Below are 19,615 nucleotides of genomic sequence, written 5' to 3'. Positions count from 1 at the left end.
CCTGGAACACTTTCGTGCGACATGACATTAGCAATACTGGCTCTATAGAAAAGATTTGATCGCGGTAGTTATACCAGATGAAGTGTGTCGTCGAGAATAATTGGCGAAGAAGTCGTGGACGTCGGGTTCGCCGGAGTCCCTCGCCGGAAAACTGTCCCACGCCCTGCTCACAGACGAAGATGGCGCTGTCGCTGTGGTGCGTCAAAAATTGCGAAACAAAGCCTGAGAGATGCGCAACGAAGAAATAGGAAGTTTGGAAGAAACTAGAGATCAAACCGTGGACTGAGCTCACCGAATTCGACGAACTAGTGCGGCAGTGCTGTGGAGCTCCGAGCTCGAATTCGAGCAGCCTGGCTCTCAGGATGTGCCGTTTGGGGGAAAATGAAGAGGAGGGCGTGGAGCTTATGTAGGAACAAACGGCTCGTTAAATGGTGGCTTAAAACGCCCGGAATCAATTCGGGAGTATGCCTGGGCTTGAAGACGAGCTGATGTGGCGCTGGGACCCACGCGCTAGGAAAGAAAGAAAAAAGTAAAGAATGAAACGGTTCAGCTTGATGCAGTCTTTCTTGCACGGCGTGCGTGCTTATGCGTGGAGCTGGGTCGCTCGTTTCCTGGGCGTTTGCCCGTATGGCGTGCACGCACACGACCAAGAGTGGCATGGCCTAGTGCCCCGCTCTCTCTCTCTCTCTCTCTCTCTCTTTTTCTTCTTTTCTTTTCTGATTTAGTATTTGGGAATGAAATTGAAAACTGAATTTGATAAAACGTGACTCAAACTAAGTCAGAAAAATACAAATAAAATATCAGCGGATTCATTATTCAATGAAGAATATTTTGGAACCACTTTTAAAACATTTTGAAATTTTTTTGAAACTGGCACATAGTTCTATATGGCTTTATTTGCATTACTTCGGGTTTTAGGTTTCTTTAACAAAATTTAGAATTCCATTCAAGTTTTTCCTAGGGAATGCAACGATGCCATGATGCTTATGAATGAAATGCATGCATTTTATAATTTGAAAATTTGGGATGTTACACCTCTTCTTCATATTCATCCTCATCCTTATCACCACGAGACATATTAGGTTCCATGGTAGGAGGTACCGTGGAACCCTTGGCCATAAGGCATATATGAGGACCGTGAGATAAAGATGAGGAGTTACTTGAGGCTCCTTTCAAGATCTTGTCTTGACCAATATAATCTTTGGTTTCCTCTACAATGTTAGTCACACAACAATTAGAGGAAATAGAAGCATTTTTATCATGGCCACAAGACAAAGCAAGCATATCATCATTAGATTTATTCAAGCAACTTACACATGATATGCAAGGACTATCAACACAAGCATGTAAATCATTTCTAGTGCTAGATGTGTTTAAGTCCAAAGATGAACCATTGCAATGAGATAGAGATGAAGAATCATCAATAGTAAGCTCAATATCAACATTGCAATTTTCATCACCACTCACCATATCATTACCTTGTGTCTTACCACACTTTGGTGAAGTGGATGAAGATGAGAACTCATCACGGCCAGAAGTGGAAGCAATACAATCATCCTCAATAATATTGGACACATCATATTTGTCTTGAAGCTTTGTCCATAATTCATGAGCGCTCCCAAAAGGAATGATTGAAGAAGTAACTACATTGCTCACAACAATGGAAAACACATGAGAAGCAAGAGCATCGAGACAAGAGTTTTTCTTCTCCTCATAAGATAAATTTTGGGGATCCTTAGGAGAAGAAAAACCCATGTCAAGAAATTGCTCCATGTTCGGGGAAATACCCCGCAAAATATTAAGCACATAAATTTTCCATAGATCATAGTTTGTGCCATCAAATATAAACAAGTTATTGTGATCTAATCCCCTAACCGACATCTTTACTCTCAAGGCGGTGAAGCCTAAGAATGAGAGACCTTGCTCTGATACCAATTGAAAGGACACAGATGTCGCCTAGAGGGGGGGGTGAATAGGCGATTTAAAACTTTTACGAGATGGTCTTAACAAATGCGGAATAAAACTAGCGTTTACTTTGTCAATCCCAAAGCCTATATACTATTGTTCACCTATGTGCACCAACAACTTATGCTAAGCAATACAAGCAAGTATGTGATAGCAAGATATATATAACTTCAAGCACGATGGCTATCACAAGGTAAAGTGCATAAGTAAAGAGCTCGGGTATAGAGATAACCGAGGCACGCGGGAGACGATGATTTATCCCGGAGTTCACACTCTTGCGAGTGCTAATCTCCGGTGGAGAGGTGCGGTTGCTTAGTGCTCCCGAATGCCACAAGAGGCTCACCTTGAGGTGTGGTTGCTCGATGCACACCAACGCCACAAAGGCCTCACCCCAAGATGCGGTACTCACACCACACACCGAACGCCACGAAGGCGCCTCACCTAAATCTCCGGTGACCCTCGCCACAAAGGCCTAGGTCACGGTTCCACTAAGGGATTTCCTTCGAGGCGGAAACCGGGCCTTACACAAAGGTTGGGGCACACATCCACAACTTAATTGGAGGCTCCCAACAAATCACCACAAAGGTCTAGAATCCGTCTAGGGTTCCAAGAACCCAAGAGTAACAACCTTCTTGCTTTCACCACCACGAATCACCGTGGAGAACTCAAACCGATGCACCAAATGCAATGGCAAGAACACCACAAAGATGCTCAAGTCTTTCTCTCTCAAATTCCAACAAAGCTACAAAAGCTATTGGGGGAATAAGAGAGGAAGAACAAAAGAAGAACACAAAGTTCCCCAAGATCTAGATCCCAAAGATTCACTCACAAAGAGATGATTTGGTTTGGTCAAAGTGTGGATCTAGATCCCCTCAATCTTTCTCTCAAATAGATGCAAGAATCATGGGAAGGGGAGAGAGATCTCAAGCTTCAAAATGTCAACAACAATGGAGGAGAGAGGCTTGAGAGAGAGGAGGAAGAAGAAGTGCCAAGAGAGAGAGAAAGAGAAGCTTAAAAGGGGGCACATTTTCTGCCCGTTGGGGCTGCCTCCACTTGGGGCCGGTAGTACCGGCCAGCTAGAGGCGGTACTACCGCCCGTGGGTGCTGCGCGTGGAAGAGAGAGCGAGGCGAGCGGGGCAAGGAGGCGCGGGCCGGGAGGGGGAGGCCGGAGGCTCCGGCCGTGGTACCGGCCCTAGTACCGCCGAGCCTCTCAAACCCCCTAGAACAACATAGTGTGGAAAAGTGCAATAAGCGGTACCGCGAGCGGTACCTTGCCTGGAGGCTCCAGCCGTGGGCTGGGTACCGCGAGCCGTACCTTGCCTAGAGGCTCCAGCCATGGGCTGGGTGGAGGCTCCGGCTGCTGGCCCCTCCTCACCATTTTTCTTCTTCTTTTAAATTCGAACTTGAAATGCAAATAACTTGAGCTTGGAAAATCCAAATGAGACGAAACCACTTTTGTTGGAAAGAGGACGACAAAAGCTACCCCCACAACAAACGAAAATATGGAAACTAGTGGGGGTGATTTTATATAATTTTTCGAGTGAAACCCCTCAATACGAGAAACCGGAAAATCGCCGATATCGAAAACGCAACAAGTGATAAACCCGAAATCCATTTTCGATGAACTAGAGCTTGTCATGAGAATAAGCACAAGCTCTAAACATCACATGGTTAAGATCAAATAACAACCAAGAAAGATGATGCAAGGATGCAAAGGTTTGAGCTCTCTCCGAACGATATGATCGAGTTACTCACTCGAGAGCCCTCTTGATAGTACGGCAACTAAACAATGAACCGGTCTCCAACTACACCATGAGACCGGTGAGAAAGAAACCCTATCAAGAGCAAACCTTAACCTTGCGCATTCCACTTGAGCTTGATGATGATGGTCTTGACCGCAACAAGATGGAACGCCTTTCTTGATTGTGCTTGCTTGACGAAGTCTTGTAGATTGCTCCCCCATAATCCACCACGGGAGAGCTTCTTCTTCGGCGCATCTTCTCAAATCCATGAACACCATATGTATGGCAAGCTTCAAGCATATGATCTCTTCGAGTTGGCTCATCTTGAACTTGCACTTCATTTCTTCATTCTTCATCATGTTGATCTCTTGAGATAACTTGAGGGCTCACTTCATCTTTATCTTCAAGACATACTTGACACTTTATATCCTTCATCAATTTCTTCTTATTGCAACCTTGAAGCCAACATATGGTTCAAGCATTGCCTATGGACAACTCCTACAAATATAACTCAATGCAAACATTAGTCCATAGGGATTGTCATTAATTACCAAAACCACACATGGGGGCTCCATGCACTTTCAAGATGGCCGTAAACGGAAGGGCACCGGGCTGGAGCAGATTTGCAAGGGGATGGGAGTCAAGCTTACCATTGAGATTCCTCGAGGGCTGAAACGTCCTGAGAAGCCTTTGCATGCTGCCAAGTTTGCATCGGAGGGTGGAATGCTTGCAAGAGGCCAGATGCCACTCCTTCCGCATTTCAAGTTGTACAAGAGGGATGAGAATTTGTTGGCCGACTTCGTTGGAAACATGGGGGTAATCTTCTTCATCACCAGTTCATTTGTTAGATGATAGGAGTGCTTGCTTGATTGTTCATAGTTCATGATAACTAACCTCGTCCTTGCCCTTGTTTGCTTTGTAGGCAAATTTCAACATGGACACAGAGTCGGAAGACATCCAGAAGGCTTGCTATGACATACTGCGGAAAGTGTCGAAGAACAGGCGCTACATCCTGAAAAGGGACTACTACGACAAAGTACCAGCAAATGAAGTCAGCATCAAGTCCCCTGTTAAGGATGTCTCAGATGAAGAATGGGAAGCTCTAACTGCTCTGTGGGTAACCCCAAGACACAGGGTATGTTTTTTGCTTCAGTTGCAGTCATTAGTGCTTGCATGGTAGACATGATGCTCATCTTTATAGTGTGCATATTGCTGAATATCATGATTGTGCCCTTCTGCAGAACACATGTATCAAGAACAAGGACAGTCGTGCTGCGGTCAAATTTGGCCAAAAGACTGGCTCTCGTAGCTATGCTGCTCATATGTATGCAACTGTAAGAACACTCTTACAAAATTTCCTTTTGCATCTTACTCTTGTCTCCACAAGCTTATGTTCTGATTCTTGGTGAACATCATTTCCAGAGGGAGGAGCGCAGAGGTGAAGAGCTAGATGCAGTCGACATCTTTAAGGCGACCCATCACAGCAAGAAGGATGGTTTCTCTGAGGAAGCTCTAGCTGCAATAGTAAGTGACTTGTTCATTTCAATTTTGTGAACCATTCTTGGACCTGTGCTTTTCCTGAATTGATGAATCTTTTGGAAACGGATCTCCAGGCTTATATGGAAGCTGAGATGGCTATTCCTGTGCCAGAAGGTGCACCGCCCAGGTCTGCAGTCGCTGTTGTTGCAAAGGTTCTTACCAAGGAAGCCAAGCACAACACTTTCCCGAAGAATGCTCGGACTTCAGCCCAGCTCCACCGTCAAGCTCAACAAGCCCACCGCAGCTGCCGTATCGGCGCATGTTCTTGACCCGGAAGCACAACCGAAGAGGTCCCGGGAGGAAGCTGAACAGATGAGCAGCAGTTTGCTGCCATCATGGAAGAAGCAGCTGCCCAGAAGGAGAAGCAAGCGGCAACTGAAGCCGCACAAGCTCAGCGTGACAAGGACTATATGGAGCTCCTCAAGCGGACTGAGGAAAGTTATAGGAGGCTTGCTCACATGATGTCCATCTTGGGAGCTTCTGCGAATTAGCTCCTGCTGCTGGTCGTATCCCTTTTTTGTGTCCCGCCATTGAACTTGGTCATATCCTGGCAGCGTGACAATAACTTGGTCATATCTGTGAACTTCTTATTGCGAAGTGGTTGATCTTGTAGTGAATCTGTGAACTTTCTTGACATGTTGGTGAATCTGTGAACCTGGTCATTTTGCTGCTGTGACTCTGCTGTGAAATTTGCAGATTTGAAATGTTGTCTTTTATATTTTGCTGTTGAATTTCCTAATTTAATATATGCACTATTGGGCCAAGGCCCAATATCTTTATGGACCCCAAAAAGGCTGAGGCCCAAAACCTTTGTGGACCCTAAAAAGGCCTAGGCCCAAAATCTTCATGGACCCTAAAAGGCCAAGGCCCAAAACAATAATGGACCCTAAAAAGGCCAAGGCCCAAAAGTGTAACGGACACTAAAAAGGCCAAAGCCCAAAACTGTAATGGGTCCTAAAAAGGCCACGGCCCAAAACTGTAATGGGTTCTAAAAAGGCCACGGCCCAAAACTGTAATGGGTACCAAAAAGGCCACGGCCCAAAACTGTAATGGGTCCTAAAAAGGCCACGGCCCAAAACTTTAAATAGGCCAGTCCCAATGACAATTGGCCCAGGCCCAGTAAGTACAGCAGCTAAAAAGGTCGTTGAAAAAAATAAGCTAAAAAGGCCGAGGTAATTGCGCCAGTTACGGGCCAAGGCCCAACAAAGCCGAAAATAATAATCAGAACTAATGGGCTCAGCCCACATAAGGAGCTGAATGGACCGGGCTGAATTCAGATAATGACGTTTCTAATTTGTCACAATTTTGCCACGTCGGATTGCCATGCTGGACTCGGGGGGCAGGTGCCCATGACGTTTTGGGAACTTCATGCCGTCAGTGACGTTTGCAAACGTCACAAAGCTCTATGACGTTTTCAAGTGGAACGTCTCAAGCAGTCACTGCTGACTCCCAGCTTTCGACGTTTTGAAAAGCGTCACTGTAACATCACAAGTAGCCATTAGTGACGTTTCAGTGACACCTTTATTTTGTCAACTTATGGCAGATTTCTTGTAGTGTTATTGGCCGTTGGATTTTCTCACATCAGTTCTCCAACACTTGATCCAACGATCAAAGTTCCTTGGATTCGGTCGGCAACCGCGCGCGCCAAAACGAGTCTGACGATGTTGTTTCTAGAGTTCTGACAGACTCGCACTGGCGATACACTGAATGAAATCTTGCAGGATCGTATGTGGCTGCTATGAGCTGAAGTAATCCATGAAACCATGATCATACATGTAGATGACCAGAAGAACGACCAGCTGCAGTTCTCACAAATCCATCTAGTCTACATGACTTTGATAAACTTTAATTAAGAAGCAGCCACTTAACAATAATTACCCAAAATCTAATAGCTGGTTCGACAACAACCTGGTAATTCTATAATAAACACCAAAAAACAAATTAGCAAGTAAGAAGGGCTGTCAAGGCCATCAGGACTTAAAAAAGGGAATTAGCACTTAGTAAGCTCTTTGTTTTAAAATGGTTGATTTAGATTTGTCTATATTTGTATACATAGTAAAATATGTCTACAAACATGCAAATCTTGATAAACCCATATCAATCATTTTAGAACGGATAAGGTAGGAGCAGGGAGTAGTTAAATTTAATCCATCAAATATGTACCATGGTGATTTTATATGCAGCTGGGCATCAGACATCACGTGCATAACCCATACCTTCTGCTAGTATATCAATGCACAGCAGTACTTTCTCCAGAAAACCCACATTTTTGTAACATGGACATTACGCTAAAATGAACTGCGAAAACAATGAACAACACTTCTGTAGTACTGTACTCCGTACTTGCTCCATATAATCCCCATTGCTTCTACTACTACTACCCTGGCGCGCATTCATTGATTCCCCTGACTATTCAGAGCTTTGGACGTCCATCAGAGTAGTAGTAGTCAGTAGTACAGTACTGCTAGCTCGATTAATGGCGTGCTATAAAATTCTATACTAGCCGACAGATGTCCATTCCTCGGGTTGCGCGCCAAAGCCTTCGAAGAGAAGGTACCTGCTCTGTCCCGTTGATTTACGGTGGACGGACAGGATAGAACATCTCTGTGTTGAAGCATACGTACTACTCCGGACCGCTCTCGATTCATTTGCTTCTGCTCCCGAGTCCTGACCCTTCGCAGGCAAGGGAGGGACTGAGATCCAGTGACTTCACGAAGAGAAGTCACCATGCGACTTTACACATGTGAGCCATTCGATCAAGATCCAACGCACACGATTGATCCAAATTTCGAACTTAAACTAAACTAAATTTTTAAATGGAATGGAACTTTCCGAGAATACTCAAGTGAATATATACGTCTTAATGTAATGTTCTTCAGTTTTTTCTGAGCAACTTAATTTTAATTTCAAATTTTAGATCAACCATGTGCGTTTGATCTTAATCTGATGGCTCGTATAGGTAAAGTTCATGGTAACTTCTGTTGGGTAAAGTTACTAGATCTCAGTTCGCAAGGGAGCCCCCTCTCGGCCGTTGATTTAGGATGGGCGACCCAGATTGCTCGAAGCGAGGGCAGGAGACGGCTGTCTGGTTTTAATAGTGGGGAGTACTTCTTCCATCCCCTTCTTGCTTCACTTCCAGTCTCATTCCACTTCCAGCGATGCCTCCGAAGTCAGGGACACCATCTCGCCGGAAGAAACACCATCTAGTGTTGACCAAGGACGCAGAGAGTTCCCGCCGGCGGTCTATCCAGATGTTGGCCGCGAGAAAGGGCCCGCCAGAAAACGAAGGCCCTGCTTCGTGCTCGTCTTGGAGCGGCGTCCGTCGTGCGGTCGAAGATTCCTGGTTGGTTTCCATCGCCATGTTTCTTGATTCTTCCTGCCCCGGAGGTCCCAACTCTTTATTTCGTATTAATCCTTTTTATACATATCTCAGTGCCCCACGACGCACCCTGACATCTTCTCATGACGACTTTAACCTCTGTCTCCTGCGCTTAGAGGTTACCACTGATTGGACATTTTCGTCTTCCTTTCGTAACTTTGTTTTGGTACTGATGATATTGACATGCAGGAAGCGTCCCCGTGTTTCAAAGATGAGCTTAAAACTCTCGTGGAACTCGCCTCCAACTTTCGCGATGATCTTGATACTTTGAAGGAGGAGGTCACCGGCCGGGGCAAGCTGCATGATGTGAGCGTTCCATCAAGTGAGGAAACGAACTATGTCATCAAGAAGCTCAAGGGCGAGAATTTGATGCTTAAGATCGAGTGCGGATTTCTTCGCGAAGAAAACGTCGAGCTATCAAACAGGTGCGTTCAAACTCTCAACAGGAGCCTCAACACCCAACATGATAGAGAAAATGCCATGTATGCGGTGAAGAAGATGATGGATGACAGCATCTTGAAGAAAAACAATATGGTGGAGGACACGTGCGGGATGGTCGATCCAATCCAGGCACCACAGAAGGAAGTCGATGTGCTCCGAGTCCAGCCACCTTTGCGTAGGTCGCCGAAGCGCCCTCGCGCAGGTTGCTGAGGAGCGCACATCGCCGAGTAGGCTGGGGGATAAGGAATTCTAGGGAGAGAGAAGCGGAATCACCACCTGACCTGATCGAGGGCCACTCCGCCAAGTAGGCTGGGGGAGAGAAGCATTGCCTCTCATTGTTCTTTAGCTAGTCCTCTGATCCATATTACTTGATGTTAAAATGGATGTATCTACAACTAAAATATGTCTAGATATATATATTTTAGTATCACAAAGTAAGTATCAACTTTTATATTTCTCAAGTCTTATTATCCATCCCTAAGCTGGATGGCTTTTGTAACTACTAATTGATGAGTCAAATCTTCAGTCTTATTATCCTTCCTTGTTCTTTTGCTAGTAGTACTAGTACGGAGTATTATATTGCCCGAGTCTTATTATCCATCCCTAAGCTGGGTCGCTTTTGTAACTACTGATTGCAGATTCGACTCTTCTGCAGACCGAAAGATTTGTGGCCATGTGCCTTACAAGTCTAGTTCCAACTGACATTATTTGTACTCCCTAAAAATGTATTATTCAGTAACCCCTCTATCCAAAAGTAGGGTGCCAATAATATGTGAAAAGGTTGGCCAGCTATATAGAAAATAGTGTCAACACTTATAATCCCGTATTAATATTTTTAGAACCACCATGCGATATACTGTCGTAGTATGTGCTTCTAAAATTGTAGATGTTGATATTTTTTATGTAGAGTTGCTAAATCTTTTGAATTTTTACTTGGCTAAAAAAATATATGTATCGTAATTAGGGAAGGAGATAGTAGCAAGTTCGGTTGCATCTGGATTTGGATGTTTGGCGTCACTCGAACCTCGGTTCATAGGATTTGCTCAGGATTTCTGTAGGATTGATCCTCTTGATTTTTTTGTTTTGTTTTTCAGGGCTCCTTTGATTCATAGGATAGGAAAAGAACATGAATAGGAAAAGCATAGGATTTAGATGTCATGCCTATGTGAATCATGTGGCAGGATGTAGTGTGTTTGATTGTAGCAAAGGAATTTTCCAATGAGTTATGACCTAATTAGTTCTTATAGGATGTGTTCCTACCAATCAAACAACTTGTATAGGAAAATTTCCATATGGTCCAAATCCTACACAATTCCTTTACAAATACTATGAATCGAAGGATCCCTCAAAGGTTTTCGATTCCCGCTAACTTATCCCACATATACTTATAACATGTCCATTTTTGAACACAATTGTCATGAAGAAAAGCCTCATCAAACATGCATTTGGGCACACCATACCAATAAATGATGTAACATATTCATTTGGTTCTCTTATCTTATAAATCAAAACATGCCTAAAATAACGACAAATGTATGTTGTTAAAGGAAGTACACTAAAACTGCTGAAACGCGTGATACATAGAAGATCACAAATACATGTACACTCAAAATAACCTCATCCGAACGGCCCTATCCCATCGTCCACAACCGTTAAAATACTACTACACCCCCATCTATGAAAAATGTCGGATGCTTGTCTAAATATGAGGGCTCCTTTGATTCACGAGAGGTAAATCATAGGAATAGGGAAAGCATATGATTGAGATGTCATGGCTAGTTGAATCCTATAGGAACATGGGTTGTGTTTAATTGTGCCAAAGGAAACTTTCCATGAGGTATGACTAATGTTGTATTCGTGTAGGATTTGCACTTCAAGATTCTATAGGATTACTTCATGTAGGATATGTTCATATGAAATAAATAACTAGTGTAGAATAATTGCCATAGGATCTAAAATCTCATGCACAATTCCTATACTAATGCTATGAATCAAGCAAGCCCTAAATTTATATAGTTCCTATCGGATTTGCCTTCAAGGTTCCTATAGGATTAGTTCATGTTGGATATGTTTATATGAATGAAACAACTAGTGTAGGAAAAATTCCCATAGGATCTAAATCCTACACAATCCATATACTAATCCTATGAATCAAAGAATCCCTAAATGCATGTAGACACTAAATAGCTTCTAGATACATCTAGATTTAAACAAATCTTAGAGGTATATTTATAGACAAAGTGAGTACTCCCTCTGGTTCAAAATAATTGTGCAAAAATAGATGCATCTAGACATGTTTTAGTGTGTAGATACATCCATTTTTAGGCAATTATTTTGAACCGGAGGGAGTACTAGATTTGGGAGTATTAGATTTGGATGCAGTAGAGTCGTTGTTTTTAATAGAACATTGACCACATATTTTAAAAATGGAATTATATGTCAAAAAAATTAAATTGTTTAATTAATATCGAACGTAAATTTCCAAGGTTTCTTTTATTTTTGTCACAGCTGGTTGACCAAATTTACGGCCAAACTCCCGAATCGATGACATAAACAAGACCAAAGGGGGGGGGGGGCAGTAAAGATAAATTGGTCTCAACTTCGCATGATACCTTGCTATTCATCAATGGACATCAAACCTGAATGCAAAGTCCACGTATGCTATTTACGGAGTACTTTCTTTGTGTGGAGAAGAGGATACACATTATTTCCCGTGACACATAAAGGATAGGAGTAGTAGTAATAAATGCCTAGATATTTTACAGTACTCCGTATCTAATTTTTTGCAACATATAGAATGATGGGTCGATCATGAAAAGTACCTCCCATCGTGTGTCTAAATAAATTCAAACAAAACAATATGATATTCCCCGTGTACCCATCGCGGTACTACAAATGACCAAATTAACACGGGAAAGTGTGTGTATTTTTGGGTCGGTGAAGGGTACTTTCGGAATTGTCCTTTACCCCCTCCGCACCTCTACAGTAGTACTTTCTTGGCGTTACCCGAACTACACTCCTTCCTCACTAGCTTCTCACTCTTGTCCCTAAAAAAATCTCTCATTCATGGGGATCCACTCCTCTCACCCACTTCCAAGGCCACCGTGCCGGAATATCCCCGCCAGACTTCCACGGCGTTCTCGCCACACCACGAATCCATATGGTCCTCATCATCCAGTCTACCGTAGCCTCTTTGCTCCCATCCACCCTACCGGATCTAGGGCACCGATTCCCTGGTCCATCTCACATGTCCAGATTTGCTTCATCCTCGACCACCGGACCGGATCTAGTTTACCCACTACCGCCTCCACCCCACCATTCCAGCCTCACCGACGACGGCGTGCACTACCCAAGATTTGCTTCACCGTCAACCACAGCACCGGATCTTGTTCACCCACGCCGACGTGTTCTGCACCGAATCCGCTTCACTTACGCTCTTGTCCACCGCGCCGTAGCCTTAATCGACCTCCCCAGATCGGCTTCACCGCCGAGGCGCCGACAGCTATCGCAACCGCTTCACCAACTTCCACCGCACCGTGCCTGATGCGCTTCACCGACCTCGCCGTTCATGACACCGGATCTCCTTCTACCACGATCTCGTCCACCGCACCGAAGCCTTCCAGTACCGCCCTAGACCTGCTTCCCCGACGATGACAACCAAACCAACTTCAGCAACCTCAGCGATCTGGACGTGACCGGAATCGACAACAACGATGCTTAGATGCCGCACCCATTTAGGTAACCATATATCTGTTCCCGTTTTGTTGTGTTAGCATTATAGCTGGTTCAAGCTTGTTGCCATGAATTGTATTTCTTTATTCGTGTTACTTACCAAGTAGCAAGCCACTCCGCATGTTACCCTTTGTACTACTCCCTCTGATCCATATTAGTTGCAACCAATATAGATGTATCTGGACATATTTTAGTTGTAGGTACATCCATAGGCACTGGACATGATAGTTCTCTGCGTTACATACCCAGTCCTTGAACACATTGGTTTTCATTCAGTGCTCATGTTGACAAGTGATGCCTTTATAATTTGATTCATTCTACGCAAGTCACATCCTGCTACGATCTAATTCATGCCAAATTTTAAGTCATTGCACTTGTTGATTTGCATTCCTGCTCTACAAGTTCACAAGTGATGCCATTATTAGTTCCTGCATGCTATCGATCTGCTGTCTTGCAGTACAAGTTTATTTAAACTTGTCACACTAGCTACTTCGATAATAATTTTGTGTGCCATCTGGTTCTTCTAAAGATGTAGTTGGTTTCATTCCATGTTCTACAAGTTCACAGGTGATCCCACTATATTATGTATCTGCTCCATCCTAAGCTTCAGCATTGACTATCCTCTGTGTGTTGCTCATTACAAATTTATATCCCGAAACATATTGATTTGCATTCCCTTCTCTATTAGTTCAGGAGTGATACCATTATAAGTCCTATCTGGTTCATTCCTAGCTATTACAGTAACATCCTGCTATTATTTAGTTCATGGCCAATTTTAATTAACTGCACAGGTCAGTTGCATTCCCTGCCCTATAGTTGTTGCCATCTTAACTTCTATTTGGCTCATTGATTGTTACAAAACATCCTTCCTATTATGGAGTTAATGCCAATGTTGAGGTCACTATACTTACTCTGCATTCCCCGTACTAGAAGTGATACCTTTATTATTTGTAGCTGGTTCGTTGTAAGGTACTACATTAACTGCCTGCTATTAGTTCCTGCATGCTATCGCTCTGCCATCCTGCGGTACAAATTTATTTGAACTCGTCACAGTACCTACTTCGATCATAATTTTGTCTGCCATCTGATTCTTCAAAAGCTACAATATTAACTTGTTTCTCTTACTTGGCATGGCGCTCATATATGGAATGCTGAACATATTGGTGTGCATTCTCTCTTCTACAGTTCACAGGTGACCCCACTATGTTCTGTTTCTGTTCCATCCTAAGCCCTAGCATTAACTATCCTCTATGTGTTGCTCATTACAACTTTATATCCCGAAACAAATTGATTTGCATTCCCTTATCTACAAGTTTATGAGTGATGCCATTATAACTCCTATTTGTTTTATTCCACTACAAGAAAAGTTGCCATGGCCGACGAAGTTGAAGTCGCGCCGTGGTTGCTGGTGTACCATGGCCGACGATTTTGGGTCTGTCCGTTGTGCATGTCAAAACATTTTTTTTCTCGTTTTTGAGGCCACCTAGCCCGACGAAAACGGCCAAAACATGCCGTATGGTGTCCCGGGACGTGGTGCATCTCGAATTCTCAGGTTCGCCGGCCGAGTCAACGCAAATCCGCACCGCCGAGGGATGTAGGGCCCAGATGGTGATACGTCTCCGACGTATCGATAATTTCTTATGTTCTATGCCATATTATTGATGATACCTACATGTTTTATGCACACTTTATGTCATATTCGTGCATTTTCTGGAACTAACCTATTAACAAGATGCCGAAGTGCCGGTTCTCGTTTTCTGCTGTTTTTGGTTTCGTAAATCCTAGTAACGAAATATTCTCGGAATTGGACGAAACGAAGACCCAGGGGCCTATTTTGCCACGAACCTTCCGGAAGACCGAAGAGCATACGAAGTGGGGCCACGAGGTGGCGACACCACATGGCGGCGCGGCCAAGGGGGCCCGCGCCGCCCCGTGGTGTGGGCCCCTCGTTAGCCCCCGACTCTGCCCTTCCGCCTACTTAAAGCCTCCGTCGCGAAACCCCCGATGTGAAAAACCACGATACGGAAAACCTTATCGAGACGCCGCCGCCGCCGATCCCATCTCGGGGGATTCTGGAGATCTCCTCCGGCACCCCGCCGGAGAGGGGATTCATCTCCCGGAGGACTCTACACCGCCATGGTCGCCTCCGGAGTGATGAGTGAGTAGTTCACCCCTTGACTATGGGTCCATAGCAGTAGCTAGATGGTTGTCTTCTCCTCATTGTGCTTCATTGTTGGATCTTGTGAGCTGCCTAACATGATCAAGATCATCTATCCGTAATACTCTATGTTGTGTTTGTCGGGATCCGATGGATAGAGAATACCATGTTATGTTAATTATCAAGTTATTACATATGTGTTGTTTATGATCTTGCATGCTCTCCGTTACTAGTAGAGGCTCTGGCCAAGTTTTTGCTCTTAACTCCAAGAGGGAGTATTTATGCTCGATAGTGGGTTCATGCCCGCATTGACACCTGGGACGAGTGACGAAAGTTCTAAGGTTGTGCTGTGTCTGTTGCCACTAGGGATAAAACATTGGCGCTATGTCCGAGGATGTAGTTGTTGATTACATTACGCACCATACTTAATGCAATTGTCTCGTTGCTTTGCAACTTAATACTGGAAGGGGTTCGGACGATAACTCGAAGGTGGACTTTTTAGGCATAGATGCGGTTGGATGGCGGTCTATGTACTTTGTCGTAATGCCCAATTAAATCTCACTATACTTATCATGACATGTATGTGCATTGTTATGCCCTCTCTATTTGTCAATTGCCCGACTGTAATTTGTTCACCCAACATGCTTTTATCTTATGGGAGAGACACCTCTAGTGAACTGTGGACCCCGGTCCATTCTTTTAATACTGAAATACAAATCTGCTACAATACTTGTTTTACTGTTTTCTCTGCAAACAATCATCTTCCACACAATACGGTTAATCCTTTGTTACGAGCAAGCCGGTGAGATTGACAACCTCACTTGTTTCGTTGGGGCAAAGTACTTTGGTTGTGTTGTGCAGGTTCCACGTTGGCGCCGGAATCTCCGGTGTTGCGCCGCACTACATCCCGCCGCCATCAACCTTCAACGTGCTTCTTGACTCCTACTGGTTCGATTAAACCTTGGTTTCTTATCGAGGGAAACTTGCCGCTGTGCGCATCACACCTTCCTCTTGGGGTTCCCAACGGACGTGTCAATTACACGCATCAAGCAAATTTCCGGCGCCGTTGCCGGGAGATCAAGACACGCTGCAAGGGGAGTCTCCACTTCTCAATCTCTTTACTTTGTTTTTGTCTTGCTTTATTTTATTTACTACTTTGTTTGCTGCATTATATCAAAACACAAAAAAATTAGTTGCTAGCTTTACTTTATTTACTATCTTGTTTGTTATATCAAAAACACAAAAAATTAGTTACTTGTTTTACTTTACTTAATATCATGCATGTTTTTATTTCACTAGTTAAGCATAATGGAAAACAACAAAAATATGAGAGATCTTTATGAACTTTATCTTGAATTAGGACATGATGTGTTTGAAGAGAGAATTAAAAAACCCATGGAACTTTCTATGCATGCTAATGGGAATGTTATTACTATGGATGCTTTGAACACCATTGTTGCTAATGCTATGGAAAATTCTAAGCTTGGGGAAGCTGGCTCTGATGAGCATGATCTTTTTAGTCCCCCAAGCATTGAGGAGAAAATTTTCTTTAATGATTACAATATGCCTCCTATATATGATGATAGCCACTTTGTTGAATTTGCTCCCACTACAACTAATAAAATTGATTATGCTTACGCGGAGAGTAATAATTTTATGCATGAGACTCATGATAAGAATGCTTTATGTGATAGTTACATTGTTGAGTTTGCTCATGATGCTACTGAAAATTATTATGAGAGAGGAAAATATGGTTGTAGAAATTTTCATGTTACTAAAACACCTCTCTATGTGCTGAAATTTTTGAAGCTACACTTGTTTTATCTTCCTATGCTTGTTACTTTGCTCTTCATGAACTTGTTTATTTACAAGATTCCTATGCATAGGAAGCATGTTAGGCTTAAATTTTTTTTGAATTTGCTTCTTGATACTCTCTTTTGCCTCATACTCTATTTTTCATGTGAGCATCATTAAAACTGCTGAGCCCATCTTAATGGCTATAAAGAAAGAACTTCTTGGGAGATAACCCATGTGTTTTTACTACAGTATTTTTGTTTTATATTTGAGTCTTGGAAGTTGTTTACTACTGTAGCAACCTCTCCTTATCTTAGTTTTAAGTTTTGTTGTGCCAAGTAAAGTCTTTGATAGTAAAGTAAGTACTAGATTTGGATTACTGCGCAGTCACAGATTTCTTTGCTGTCACGAATCTGGGTCTACCTCCCTGTAGGTAGCTCAGAAAATTAAGCCAATTTACGAGCATGATCCTCAGATATGTACGCAACTTTCATTCAATTTGAGCATTTTCGTTTGAGCAAGTCTGGTGGCCTAATAAAATCCATCTTTACGGACTGTTCTGTTTTGACAGATTCTGCCTTTTTATTTCGCATTGCCTCTTTTGCTATGTTGGATGAATTTCTTTGATCCATTAATGTACAGTAGCTTTATGCAATGTCCAGAAGTGTTAAGAATGATTGTGTCACCTCTGAACATGTGAATTTTATTATGCACTAACCCTCTAATGAGTTGTTTCGAGTTTGGTGTGGAGGAAGTTTTCAAGGATCAAGAGAGGAGTATGATGCAATATGATCAAGGAGAGTGAAAGCTCTAAGCTTGGGGATGCCCCGGTGGTTCACCCCTGCATATTATAAGAAGACTCAAGCGTCTAAGCTTGGGGATGCCCAAGGCATCCCCTTCTTCATCGACAACATTATCAGGTTCCTCCCCTGAAACTACATTTTTATTCCGTCACATCTTATGTACTTTGCTTGGAGCGTCGGTTTGTTTTTGTTTTTGTTTTGTTTGAATAAAATGGATCCTAGCATTCACTTTATGGGAGAGAGACACGCTCCGCTGTAGCATATGGACAAATATGTCCTTAGGCTCTACTCATAGTATTCATGGCGAAGTTTCTTCTTCGTTAAATTGTTATATGGTTGGAATTGGAAAATGCTACATGTAGTAACTCTAAAATGTCTTGGATAATTTGATACTTGGCAATTGTTGTGCTCACGTTTAAGCTCTTGCATCATATACTTTGCACCCATTAATGAAGAAATACTTAGAGCTTGCTAATTTGGTTTGCATATTTGGTTTCTCTAGAGTCTAGATAACATCTAGTATTGAGTTTTGAACAACAAGGAAGACGGTATGGAGTCTCATAATGTTTACCATATGTCTTTTATGTGAGTTTTGCTGTACCGTTCATCCTTGTGTTTGTTTCAAATAACCTTGCTAGCCTAAACCTTGTATCGAGAGGGAATACTTCTCATGCATCCAAAATACTTGAGCCAACCACTATGCCATTTGTGTCCACCATACCTACCTACTACATGGTATTTATCCGCCATTCCAAAGTAAATTGCTTGAGTGCTACCTTTAAAATTCCATCATTCACCTTTGCAATATATAGCTCATGGGACAAATAGCTTAAAAACTATTGTAGTATTGAATATGTACTTATGCACTTTATCTCTTATTAAGTTGCTTGTTGTGCGATAACCATGCTTCTGGGGACGCCATCAACTATTCTTTGTTGGATATCATGTGAGTTGCTATGCATGTCCGTCTTGTCTGAAGCAAGAGATATCTACCACCTTCATGGTTGGAGCATGCATATTGTTAGAGAAGAACTTTGGGCCGCTAACTAAAGCCATGATTCATGGTGGAAGTTTCAGTTTGGACATATATCCTCAATCTCATATGAGAATAATAATTGTTGCCACATGCTTATGCATTAAAGAGGAGTCCATTATCCGTTGTCCATGTTGTCCCGGTATGGATGTCTAAGTTGAGAATAATCAAAAGCGAGAAATCCAAAATGCGAGCTTTCTCCTTAGACCTTTGTACAAGCGGCATGGAGGTACCCCATTGTGACACTTGGTCAAAACATGTGCATTGCAAAGATCCGGTAGTCCAAGTTAATTAGGACAAGGTGCGGGCACTATTAGTATACTATGCATGAGACTTGCAACTTGTAAGATATAATGTACATAACTCATATGCTTTATTACTACCGTTGACAAAATTGTTTCATGTTTTCAAAATAAAAGCTCTAGCACAAATATAGCAATCGATGCTTTCCTCTTTGAAGGACCATTCTCTTTTACTTTTATGTTGAGTCAGTTCACCTATCTCTCTCCACCTCAAGAAGCAAACACTTGTGTGAACTGTGCATTGATTCCTACATACTTGCATATTGTACTTGTTATATTACTCTATGTTGACAATTATCCATGAGATATACATGTTACAAGTTGAAAGCAACCGCTGAAACTTAATCTTCCTTTGTGTTGCTTCAATGCCTTTACTTTGATTTATTGCTTTATGAGTTAACTCTTATGCAAGACTTATTAATACTTGTCTTGAAGTACTATTCATGAAAAGTCTTTGCTTTATGATTCACTTGTTTACTCATGTCATTACCATTGTTTTGATCGCTGCATTCACTACATATGTCTACAAATAGTATGATCAAGATTATGATGGCATGTCACTTCAGAAATTATCTTTGTTATCGTTTTACTCGCTCGGGACGAGCGAAACTAAGCTTGGGGATGCTTGATACGTCTCCGACGTATCGATAATTTCTTATGATCCATGCCATATTATTGATGATACCTACATGTTTTATGCACACTTTATGTCATATTCGTGCATTTT

This window comes from Lolium rigidum, chromosome 6, assembly GCF_022539505.1.
Source record: "Lolium rigidum isolate FL_2022 chromosome 6, APGP_CSIRO_Lrig_0.1, whole genome shotgun sequence".
In the NCBI taxonomy this organism is placed as follows: domain Eukaryota; kingdom Viridiplantae; phylum Streptophyta; class Magnoliopsida; order Poales; family Poaceae; genus Lolium; species Lolium rigidum.
Note: the sequence above shows the minus strand (reverse complement) of the source record.